The sequence below is a fragment of the Triticum urartu genome, chromosome 3A (assembly GCF_056163025.1).
Source record: "Triticum urartu cultivar PI428250 chromosome 3A, HENAU_Tu73, whole genome shotgun sequence".
NCBI classification, from domain to species: Eukaryota; Viridiplantae; Streptophyta; class Magnoliopsida; order Poales; family Poaceae; genus Triticum; species Triticum urartu.
This window is the reverse complement of record NC_141875.1, coordinates 50,002,034-50,014,026: the sequence shown is the minus strand read 5'-3', so window position 1 is coordinate 50,014,026 and position 11,993 is coordinate 50,002,034. Positions and strand designations below refer to the sequence as shown.

Sequence of the window (11,993 nt, the reverse complement as noted above, 5' to 3'; positions counted from 1 at the left end):
CATCCAGGGATCCCACAAAATCATTAAACCTGGCGGCTGCTCACTCTTTGATAAGTGGATTCACCGGCCACTAGATCGATGAAGAATCTCTCAAAAATCCGCTTTTTGATTAGTGATTCACCAGCCACTACATTCTTGGATCCCACCTTATTCTCAAACCTGGTGGCTCGCTTGATTGGCAGTCATGTAAGCTCATCTTGCATACAAATTTTGGGGGTACCAGGGCCTGCATCCACCAAGAACATTTCTTCCTTAAGCGTAAGCGTAAAACTGAAGATTGTGAGGCGTTTCCACTACATAATAAGAAACTAGAATTAGATCTTGGAAATGATCGACTCCAATAGATGCTCATCATAAGCTTATTTTTTCCTCCTATTCCTATTGATCAGAAGTATCCAGCAGCGCCACGCCAGAGTGACTTCCGAAGCGCTATGGATGGGACGAAATCCGGCAGCCAGTTGCTGGCTCTGAATAACCAGCCCAGCAAGAAGCTAAATTCTTCCATAACATAACATAACAGGGCGGGGTTGCGCGAGCCGAGTGACGTAGGTGCACAAGAGTACTTCGTGCCACAACCATCTCTTTTTTATAGGTTCTATGGACCGATGCCTCCTGCTTCATGTGGTAAAAAAGAGTCATAGATATGCCTATAATTAGAAGGAAGAACCGCCATAAAAATCTTCCTCGTGTATCGTCCATAGCGGAACTATGAACGGGAGCTAGCAATCCGGACCGTATTGAAAAGTTTCCTAAGACACGGGATGGAAGAGTCAAAATATTCAGAAGCGAGGTCCAAGAATGAAGAAGGGGTAGGATTACTGAATGAATACGAGTTGTGGCTAATACCCGAGGCATAAAAGACGCATTTTCTACGGGATCCCGAAACCACCAGCCACCCCGACCTAATTCATGATGAGCCCACCAACTTCCTGGCGAGATGCCTACGGTTAAAAACAACCAACATGTCAAGATCCAAATTCGAATTGGTTCCTGGTCCTGGTCAGAGACCACCATGTTCGCGCCGGTGGTCCAACAAAGAGGCGAAGTAGTGGTGTCTTTCTTTCCATTACGAACGACACGCTTCGCCTGCTCCCTCCCCGTGTCCATTAGCGCTCATGTCCAGAGCGAAGAGAAGGCGAAAAAGCGTCGCCGAAGTAGCATGAGCAGGCTTCTATTGCTACGCAACAATAGAGCAGGCGCGCCGCCCACAAAATGTTTGAATGATCGGGTAAAGAGCGAGCTTCTTATATGGGATCCGACGCATCCAGCAGAGCGAAGCAGCGTTCCATTCTTTTCGGCGGCATCCTTCCGCATTGGCGGCGAGTGGAGTGCCACAATCCCATTCATCATTTTTGATCTACATAACCCAAAGCCCATAGCACTGGCGACATCTCCGGCATAAATGCAAGGAGGATGTATAGCTGATATAGGATCTTGTGGAACTGGATTTGATTCTGCAAGCGGTTCGGTATGAACGAAGAAATTTCGAACAAAAGGATCGGAACTCGCTGATAGGAAAGGAGAGAAAAACAAAGCAATGCCAAGAGCTCCGTCAATCTGCTGTTCATCGATAGACGAAGCTCTCTCTTTTTCATCTCGTGCCAGATGTAACAAAAGATTAGTCCTTTTTCCTTCTCACGAACCACGGGAGCACCCAGTGCCCAGAAGAGAAAAGCTCATTTTCAAAACAGGGTCAAGCGGCACATTAAAAAGGGCTGGCCCGTTAAAAGGACGCTTACTTTGCGAACGAAGTTCAGAATCAACAAGGGTTCTCCGAACGAAGGGAGTGTACAACTGGGGCGCAACCCAACTTTTTTGTTGGAGAGATAGAATGGAGTTCTTCACGAAGTTCGAGACAAAGGAAAAAATCAAAGTTTCTCTATAGCCTCTTCGTTTTGAGACATTATGGCTTTGGGGTCGACCCCGGTAACAAAAAAGGAATCTATAAAAACTTGGGATCAAACACCATGATAAAATACTACCCTCGTGATTAGACCATGTCCCTGAGATTTGATAAAAAAAGGTGCATTAGCGGTTAATACGTTGTAATTAGATAAGTTATTTGGAATATGACGGAACAAAAGACTAATGAAAGGAAGAAGAATGCACCAAAATGCAAGTGTTGCACCAAACGCTGGTGGGTGTTTCTTGTTGTAAGTGAATGCAATGAAAAGACCCGGAAATAACAAATAATGAGAAAATTCATTTATAGACATTTCGTGCTCATTTCCAAATTTATGCTTAGTTATTCCCATCATCCAGTAACCACAGGATGATCCTAATCTCCTTTTAGTAATAGATCTTTTTGATATGTCTCAGTCTCAGCGGCAAGGAAGAGAAAATGCATCGAGTCGTTTATCAAGAAAGTGGACGAGCATGGCGGTCCCTATATCTCTGAGGGGTGTACCACTTTTTTTTTCAAGTCAGCTTAAGAGGTTCAAAAGAGAAAGTCACTCTCCTTATTCTTGGCTAGTGGAATGGAAGCAAGACTCTTTCCTATCCACTTTGCCGAGGGGAGAGAACTAAAAGATAACTCAAGCTAGACAGAAAGGTGCAAAAGTCCACAGTTTCTTAAGGATCCTATAAGCAAGTAGGTTAAGATTGTCATTTAGCTTCAATTTCTTCAGTCTCACAAGCGGGTCCGCATGCAACAAAAGAAATTGTATTTTCCTACTACTCCGACCTTGCCCTGAAAGGATAAGGAAATTGGATAAGAGCGAGAGCTAGACTGACTATTGGTCTAATGCTAGTGGAGGATTCAGACTGAGGACCCCCTGTGGCGGCTACTCATAGAAGATGAAGGATTGAAAGAGGACTGATCACCCCTCTGATTTGTGATCTTTTAAAAGAAAGAAAAAGCCTTCTCTCAGACTTAAAGGTAAATGAAAGAGGGATTTTTTTTCTCTCCTCTAAGCTAGCAGCAAGTCAAGTAATCTGAGAATGCTGCCCCCAATCCGTAGCTGAGGACGAACTCAACTCATAAGCTTTTTTTGAACCAAGCACTTGTTGTAGAAATGAAAAACCACCCACTAGCAGAGGCTGGAACAACCCATAGAAGTGTAGGGGCTGCTTCAACCAGGCGTACCCGTATCCATTGATTTACCTCCTCTAGAGAGTATTGAACTTTGTGACAAATAGGTTATAGTTACACTCCTTAACTCCCTATTCGCGAGATATAAAAGCTAGCTAGTAAGAAGACTTTCCCTTCTTTTCTGGGAGGGTGAGAACTTGAAAGACTGGCAGAGAAAAGGAAGAAAAGCGGCTAATGCTATCTAAACGATTATTTCAAAGTTTACCAAGTTCGATCGTTCACGAGACAGGGGACTCTTTTAAATAAGACAGTGTATGGCTGCGAATAAGTCTATTCGGCAAGTCATAGAGAAGGACTGGATATAAGCTATTCCCCGGTTCTTCATTGGATCCTTTTAGTTTAATATTACTTTTTGGAAGCAATCTCATAATAATATGTATTAGGGACAACATTTAGGATAGCAAAAGCATTTTTGGAGCAAGAGGGATTACCTTCTAGATTCTTTTGTGATACCCTCTGTGTCACCTTCTCCTGGATGGCCAGCCCAGTGTCCTGAATCCTTGAGCTCTTCCTCATGGCTTTGACTGGTGACTTACATTTCATCTTATTTGCTGCTCTCTTAGTCCTTGGATATGATGTCTTCTGCCACTCTCCTTGGTGGCTATTCTCCACCATCTCAGTCCCCTCTGAGGTCAGCTGAATCTGATCAGTGGTTGTCTCTGCCTAATCCACCAAGTGTGTACAAGACAAGATCTTTGTCTGTCACAGGTTCTCCTGCTGCTGCAAGTTGATCAGACTGGAATTTGATCCTGCGCAGATAATCTTGAGCAGTCTGGGATCCTTTCTTGATCGTTTGGATCTGAATACGCAACTCAATTATTTGAGCATTTGTCATACAGCCAAGACTTCCGGGTTTTTTTCAGGTTTTCTCCCTTTTCTACGAAGGTTTGCTGCTCCGCCTGCACCAGTGAATTATTCTATTCTTCTCCTTTGGTTCAGTCTGTGGGGAAATCAGAATTCACCATTGAATCCTGTGGATCAGCTCCCTTACATAATAATATTTCACTGTATCAGCTACGAGGGGAAAATCTGAAAGACAGAGGATAGAGAGTGAGAGAAAGAGTGTGAGACTTGCGCCACTCTCCATTTCGAGGGGATTTCGACGATTCTGGGGTGATTGAACTATTTCTTTACCTGTTCAATTTCTAAAGAATCAAGATATCCTCTTGTTCTGGTATAAATAGTAGCTATCTGCTCTTCCACTGGGAGAGGATTTGCCTGGGATTGTTTAAGCAATTCCCTTAATCGTCGACCCCTTGCCAATTGATCCTGACTTGTTTTATCGAGAGCAGAGGCGAACAATAGGCTTGTCACTCTGTGAATTGAGCTAGTTCCAATTTGGATTTGCCAGCTACTTGTTTCATGGCTTTAATTTGAGCCGCAGATCCTACTCTGGAAACAGAAATACCCACATTAATAGTGGGTCGAATTCCGGCATGGAATAGATCCGCAGATAAGAATATTTGTCCATCTGTAATGGAGATTACATTAGTAGGAATATAGGCGGAAACATCTCCAGATTGAGTCTCAACTATTGGTAAAGCGGTCATACTTCCTTCGCCTAAAAGAGAATTTAATTTAGCGGCTCTTTCTAAAAGGCGTGAATGCAAATAAAAAACATCCCCTGGATAAGCCTCACGGCCGGGAGGTCTTCTTAATAGAAGGAACATTTGGCGATAAGCTTGTGCCTGTTTGGAGAGATCATCATAAATTATTAAAGTATGCCATTCGCGGTACATAAAATACTCAGCCAGGGCTGCTCCCGTATAAGGAGCGAGGTATTGTAATGTAGCGGGTGAATCCGCCATTTCAGCTACTACAATAGTGTATTCCATGGCCCCCTCCTCATGGAAAGTAGTTACTACTTGAGCTACGGAGGATGCTCTTTGACCGATAGCTACATAAACACATATTACACCTTGCCCTTTTTGATTGAGAATTGTATCTGTGGCTACTGCTGTTTTGCCAGTCTGTCTGTCCCCAATAATGAACTCTCGCTGACCGCGCCCCATAGGGATCATTGAATCGATAGCAATAAGCCCTGTTTGAAGAGGTTCGTATACGGAACGCCTGGAAATTCTACTTGGAGCAGGAGATTCAATTAAGCGAGATTCGGAAGCTACAATTTCGCCTCTCCCATCAATAGGTTTAGCCAGAGCATTTATAACACGACCCAAGTTATATACGCTCACGGGTATCTGAGCAATTCTTCCGGTTGCTTTTACAAAACTTCCCTGTTGATGCTAAACCATAGCTCTAACTGAGTCAAATTCCACAATTTCTAAGAACGATATGCTTTTTTTCATTTTCCACTGTGAAAGCTTCTCTCAATCCCTCCCTTGTCCTTTCTTTCCTGGGCACAGGCTTACCTGGTTGACCGCCCACATTCATTCATTGTTCGTTCTGTTGTGGAATCGAACCACAGAGCTAGCGCAATTGGGATTTAGAGTCCCATGCGCGAAACTAAAGAGGATTTTCGGTCCTCTGCTCTACCATCCAGAACCTAGAAGGACACTTCACACCCGATTTGACACAGCTAGACTGGAAACACTGCTTGTCAAGAGCACAGACCCCAGTATAGAATACTTTTTTGAGTATGTTGGTAAGGTCCGGTCATCCGCTTCTGTGCTTGCACTTCTGCGTAACTAGGGGTGCAGGATCAGGGAAGGTGGTGTGCTGCAAAAGTACTAAGGCTGTGTGGTGGTCTTTGGTCAGGGAGAAAAACAACGGACTATTACGGACCCTCCAAGGTGCCCTCGTCTAATTGGCCCCCCTGATTTTCAGTTGTGACCCCACCTCACTTAATTTAATTCCAACCAATCAGGATCTAATTACCCCGTAAATCCCTCGTGAAAGGTTCGTGCGTCTAGCATCTCTCGTCTTTGGTAGAATGTTTACTGAACAAGAACTCACAGATGTTGAAAGTGATGGGTTGGCAGTTGCATCTAGGAAATGCACATTGACAACCGGATGACAATATACACACCTTACCATACAAAAATATTTTCGCCCCGCTTTATATATAAAGCAATAACCGACCACAACTCAGATACAAATGCACGTCACCACGACACACACGCATACCCAAAACTGGATACATATGCGCTGAATGCAACAACACTACCCCTAGTACTATAAGAGCAATCAGAGTTCTCAACCGTGAACACGCCACCGAGAAGAGAAAGAGGCGCATACGATGAACCGTGTGCTCTAAGGCAGCACCTTCAGGAAGGTTACGACACCAGAGCGCTGCCACCGCCTGACACGAGGATCAGAGTTTCCCCTGGAGCAACACGACGGGCAATGAGAGTCACAACGACGCCTTCAAGAAGGAAACAATCTTCACTGTCGTCAGTCTGTCCGAAGATAGATCAGGTCTTCACCCTGGCCAACACTCACCACCACCAGACGCCACACCCCGCCGCCCACGCCGCCCACACGGCCATGGCCAACGGACAACACCTATCCACGGGCTCTGCCAATGAGCACCGCGGAACCACCACCAGGGGCGCCACCCTGGCATCGAAGACCTGGACACCACCTCACTCGAGACCCACCGCTACCCAACCAAAGATATGAGTGGAAAGGATCTGCCTTTCGCACCCGTGGCTGCCACCAACGCCGAAACTCAATAGGCCGCCCAATACTGGCCTTCATCGACCTGCCCCGCGGCACCGGGCACGAGACGAGCTTGGTCCTGATGCCGGGCGCGAGATGAGCACGGTCCTGCTGCCGGGCGCGAGATTGGGTCGGTCCTACTGCCGTGCGCGACACGAGCTCGGTCCTACTACCGAGCGCGAGACGAGCGATGCACCGTAGTTGGGGGAGGCCGAACCTTCGACGAAGGTAGCAACCAGACGACGAGGAGAGGGACCGAAGGTCGAAACGAGCCACCTACAGACGAGCTGACGCCGGAAAGCCAGCCGCCGCCCCAGCCGGCCCGCCAAGCTGCCTTGATGCCGGCATGGCAAAAAAGCCACCTCGCCGCCGCCGCCCCCAGCCAAAGCTGCAACCACGCCGGGCTGGGGCCCAAACCCGCCCCACCCGCCGGAAAAAAAATGCGACAAATCCGGCCGGCACACATTACCACCACTGCGACCATGTCGCTGACGACGAGTGCACCAGCCCCGTGCACCACGGCTGGCCCTTGCAGCCTCAGCCCGCGTCGCCGCCAGCCAGAGCACTCGCCCGATCCCACTGTGCCCCTGATGAGCAGCCGCCCACATGGCCAACCCAGGACGCCACCGCCCTGCCACCACGCCGCGTTGTCCTGCGGAACTGCGCATCTCCGCGCCGGCCCACCGTGAGGAAGGGGAAGATGCCCCGCCGCCACTGATGCCGGCCGGGCTTTGCCCGACGGTGCGATTCGACGGTGGCGATTAAGATCATCAAGAGTATACCCAATAGCAGCACGGTACTTCTTTAGAGTTTTCAATAATCTTTCTTCTTCATGCTCTGGTAGGTTAGCACTAATAATAACAGGATATATCTTCTTTTCATCAAGATAGGCATATTTAAGATTATCAGGCAACGGTTTAAGCTCAAACACAGGATCACCCTTGGGTGGAGGGGGATCCCCTAGGATTTCAACAGGCAAATTGTGTTTCAGAATAGGTTCTTGTTTAAAGAATACTTCATCTATTTCCCTTCTTTCATTCATAAACATATCATTTTCATGGTCCAGCAAGTATTGTTCTAAAGGATCACTAGGAGGTACGGCAATAGAAGCAAGACCAATAATTTCATCCATACTAGGCAATTCTTCTTCACGGTGTTGTTTACTAAATTAAGAGAAATTAAACTCATGAATCATATCATCCAAGCCAATAGTAACAACATTCTTTTCGCAATCTATCTTAGCATTCACAGTATTCAAGAAGGGTCTACCAAATATAATGGGACAAAAGCTATCTTGTGGGGAACTAAGAACAAGAAAATCAGCAGGATATTTAGTTTTCCCACACAAGACTTCAACATCTCTAACAATTCCCACTGCTGAAATAGTATCTCTATTGGCAAGTTTAATTGTAACATCAATATCTTCTATCTTAGCGGGTGCAATTTCATGCTTAATTTCTTCGTACAGAGTATAAGGTATAACACTAGCACTAGCACCCATATCACATAAGCCATGATAACAATGATCTCCTATTTTAACAGAAATAACAGGCACGCCTACCACAGATCTATGTTTATCTTTAGCACCAGGTTTAGCAATTCTAGCAGTCTCATCGCAAAACTGAATAACATGCCCATCAATATTATCAGCTAAGAGATCTTTAACAATAGCAATCTTAGGTTCAACTTTAACTTGCTCAGGAGGTGTATAAGTTCTAATATTGCTTTTACGAACTACAGTTGAAGCTTTAGCATGATCCTTTATTCTAACAGGGAAAGGTGGTTTCTCAACATAAGAAGTAGGAACAATAGGATCATCGTAAGTGACAATCTTTTCTTCAACTTTAATAGGTGCAGCTACTTTTACTTCTATGGGAGGATGATATTTAAACCACTTCCCCTTGGGGAGATCAACATAAGTAGCAAAAGATTCACAGAAAGAAGCTACTATCTCAGAGTCAAGTCCATATTTAGTGCTAAACTTACGGAAAATATCGGTATCCATAAAAGATTTAACACAATCAAACTTAGGTGTCATACCTGACTCTTTACCTTCATCGAGGTCCCAATCTTCAGAGTTGCGTTTAATTATATCCAATAAATTCCATCTGAATTCAATAGTCTTCATCATAAAAGAGCCAGCACAAGAAGTATCGAGCATGGTGCGATTGTTATCAGAAAGCCGAGCATATAGATTTTGAATGATCATTTTCTTGAGAGCTCATGATTGGGGCATGAATATAACATTGATTTAAGCCTCCCCCAAGCTTGAGCGATGCTTTCTCCTTCGCGAGGCCAGAAATTATATATATAATTGCGATCACGATGAACAAGATGCATAGGGTAATACTTTTGATGAAATTCCAACTTCAATCTTTTATAGTCCCAGGATCTCATATCATCACATAGCCTATACCATATCAATGCGTCTCCCTTCAAAGATAAAGGGAAGACCTTCTTCTTAGCAACATCATCGGGTATACCTGCAAGCTTAAATAATCCACAAACTTCATCCACATATATTAAGTGCTCATCAGTATGCTTTGTTCCATCTCCTGTAAAAGGATTAGCTAGCAGTTTTTCCATCATACCCAAAGGAAATTCAAAGGGAACATTTTCATTTTCAGTAGGTTCAGTAGGTTGAGGAGCAATTCTTTGTTCTACTGGTCGGGGTGAAGATACCCCGAACAAGCCCCTCAGAGGATTACTTTCCATAGTAACAAGTGACAGTAAATTTCAGCACACTATATAAATTTTTCCTTACCAAATTCCACCTACCAAAGGCGCTTCACTCCCCGGCAACGGCGCCAGAAAAGAGTCTTGATGACCCACAAGTATAGGGGATCTATTGTAGTCCTTTCGATAAGTAAGAGTGTCGAACCCAACGAGGAGCAGAAGGAAATGATAAGCGGTTTTCAGCAAGGTATTCTCTGCAAGTACTGAAATAAGTGGTAACAGATAGTTTTGTGATAAGATAATTGGTAACGAGCAACAAGTAACAAAAGTAAATAAAGTGCAGCAAGGTGGCCCAATCCTTTTTGTAGCAAAGGACAAGCCTGGACAAACTCTTATAATAGGAAAAGCGCTCCCGAGGACACATGGGAATATCGTCAAGCTAGTTTTCATCACGTTCATATGATTCGCGTTCGGTACTTTGATAATTTGATATGTGGGTGGACCGGTGCTCGGGTGCTGTTCTTACTTGAACAAGCATCCCACTTATGATTAACCTCTATTGCAAGCATCCGCAACTACAACAAAAGTATTAAGGTAAACCTAACCATAGCATGAAACATATGGATCCAAATTAGCCCCTTACGAAGCAACGCATAAACTAGGGTTTAAGCTTCTGTCACTCTAGCAACCCATCATCTACTTATTACTTCCCAATGCCTTCCTCTAGGCCCAAATAATGGTGAAGTGTTATGTAGTCGACGTTCACATAACACCACTAGAGGCTAGACAACATACATCTCATCAAAATATCGAACGAATACCAAATTCACATGACTACTAATAGCAAGACTTCTCCCGTGTCCTCAGGAACAAACATAACTACTCACAAAGCATATTCATGTTCATAATCAGAGGGGTAATAATATGCATAAAGGATCTGAACATATGATCTTCCACCAAATAAACCAACTAGCATCAACTACAAGGAGTAATCAACACTACTAGCAACCTACTAGTACCAATCTCGGACTTGGGGACAAGAATTGGATACAAGAGATGAACTAGGGTTTTGAGAGGAGATTGTGTTGTTGAAGATGTTGATGGAGGTTGCCCTCTCCCGATGAGAGGAGCGTTGGTGATGATGATGGCGATGATTTCCCCCTCCCGGAGGGAAGTATCCCCGGCAGAACAGCTCTGCCGGAGCCCTAGATTGGTTCCGCCAAGGTTCCGCCTCGTGGCGGCGGAGTCTCGTCCTGAAAGGTCGCTTATGATTTTTTTTCCTCGACGAAAGACCTCATATAGCAGAAGATGGGCATCGGAGAGCCAACAGGGGGCCCACGAGGTAGGGGCGCGCCCCCCACCCTCGTGGACAGGTGGGCCCCCCTCTGGTAAACTTCTTCCGCTGGATATTTTTTATATTTTCCAAAATTGACTTTGTGGAGTTTCAGGACTTTTGGAGTTGTGCAGAATAGGTCTCTAATATTTGCTCCTTTTCCAGCCCAGAATTCTAGCTGCCAGCATTCTCCCTCCTTATGTAAACCTTGTAAAATAAGAGAGAATAGCCATAAGTATTGTGACATAACGTGTAATAACAGCCCATAATGCTATAAATATCAATGTAAAAGCATGATGCAAAATGGATGTATCAGCCAGCTCGGCGGGGAGCAACCCGGACAGATGCGGCCGGCGTGTGATACATCTCCAACGTATCTATAATTTATGAAGTATTCATGCTATTATATTATCCATCTTGGATGTTTTATATGCATTTATATGCTATTTTATATGATTTTTGGGACTAACCTATTAACCTAGAGCCCAGTGCCAGTTTCTGTTTTTCCTTGTTTTGAGTTTTACAGAAAAGGAATACCAAACGGAGTCCAATTGACGTGCCAATTTTTGACAATTATTTATGGACCAAAAGAAGCCCCCAAAGTAAAAGAGTTGGGCCAGAAGAGTCCCGAGCCGTCCACGAGGGTGCAGGGCGCGCCCTACCCCCCTGGGCGTGCCCCCTGCCTCATGGACGACTCGGAGACCCCCCCTAACATGAGAGCGACGCCAAAAATTCCTATAAATACAGAAAGAAACCTAGATCGGGAGTTCCGCCGCCGCAAGCCTCTGTAGCCACCAAAAACCAATCGGGACCTTGTTCCGCCACCTTGCCGGAGGGGGGATCCATCACCGGTGGCCATCTTCATCATCCTGACGCTCTCCATGACGAGGAGGGAGTAGTTCACCCTCGGGGCTGAGGGTATGTACTAGTAGCTCTGTGTTTGATCTCTCTCTCACTCGTGTTCTTGATGCAGCACGATCTTGATGTATCACGAGCTTTGCTATTATAGTTGGATCTTATGATGTTTCTCCCCCTCTACTCTCTTGTAATGGATTGAGTTTTCCCTTTGAAGTTATCTTATCGGATTGAGTCTTTAAGGATTTGAGAACACTTGATGTATGTCTTGCATGTGCTTATCTGTGGTGACAATGGGATATTCATGTGATCTACTTGATGTATGTTTTGGTGATCAACTTGCGGGTTCAGTGACCTTGTGAACTTATGCATAGGGGTTGGCACACGTTTTTGTCTTGACTCTCCGGTAGAAACTTTGGG

At 45.1% G+C, this 11,993-nt stretch overlaps 1 pseudogene; it reads left to right on the top strand.

Moving 5' to 3' along the window:
- Positions 1–1,402: 1,402 nt before the first annotated feature.
- Positions 1,403–1,885, top strand: LOC125546618 (uncharacterized; annotated as a pseudogene).
- The last annotated feature ends 10,108 nt before the right edge of the window (positions 1,886–11,993 follow it).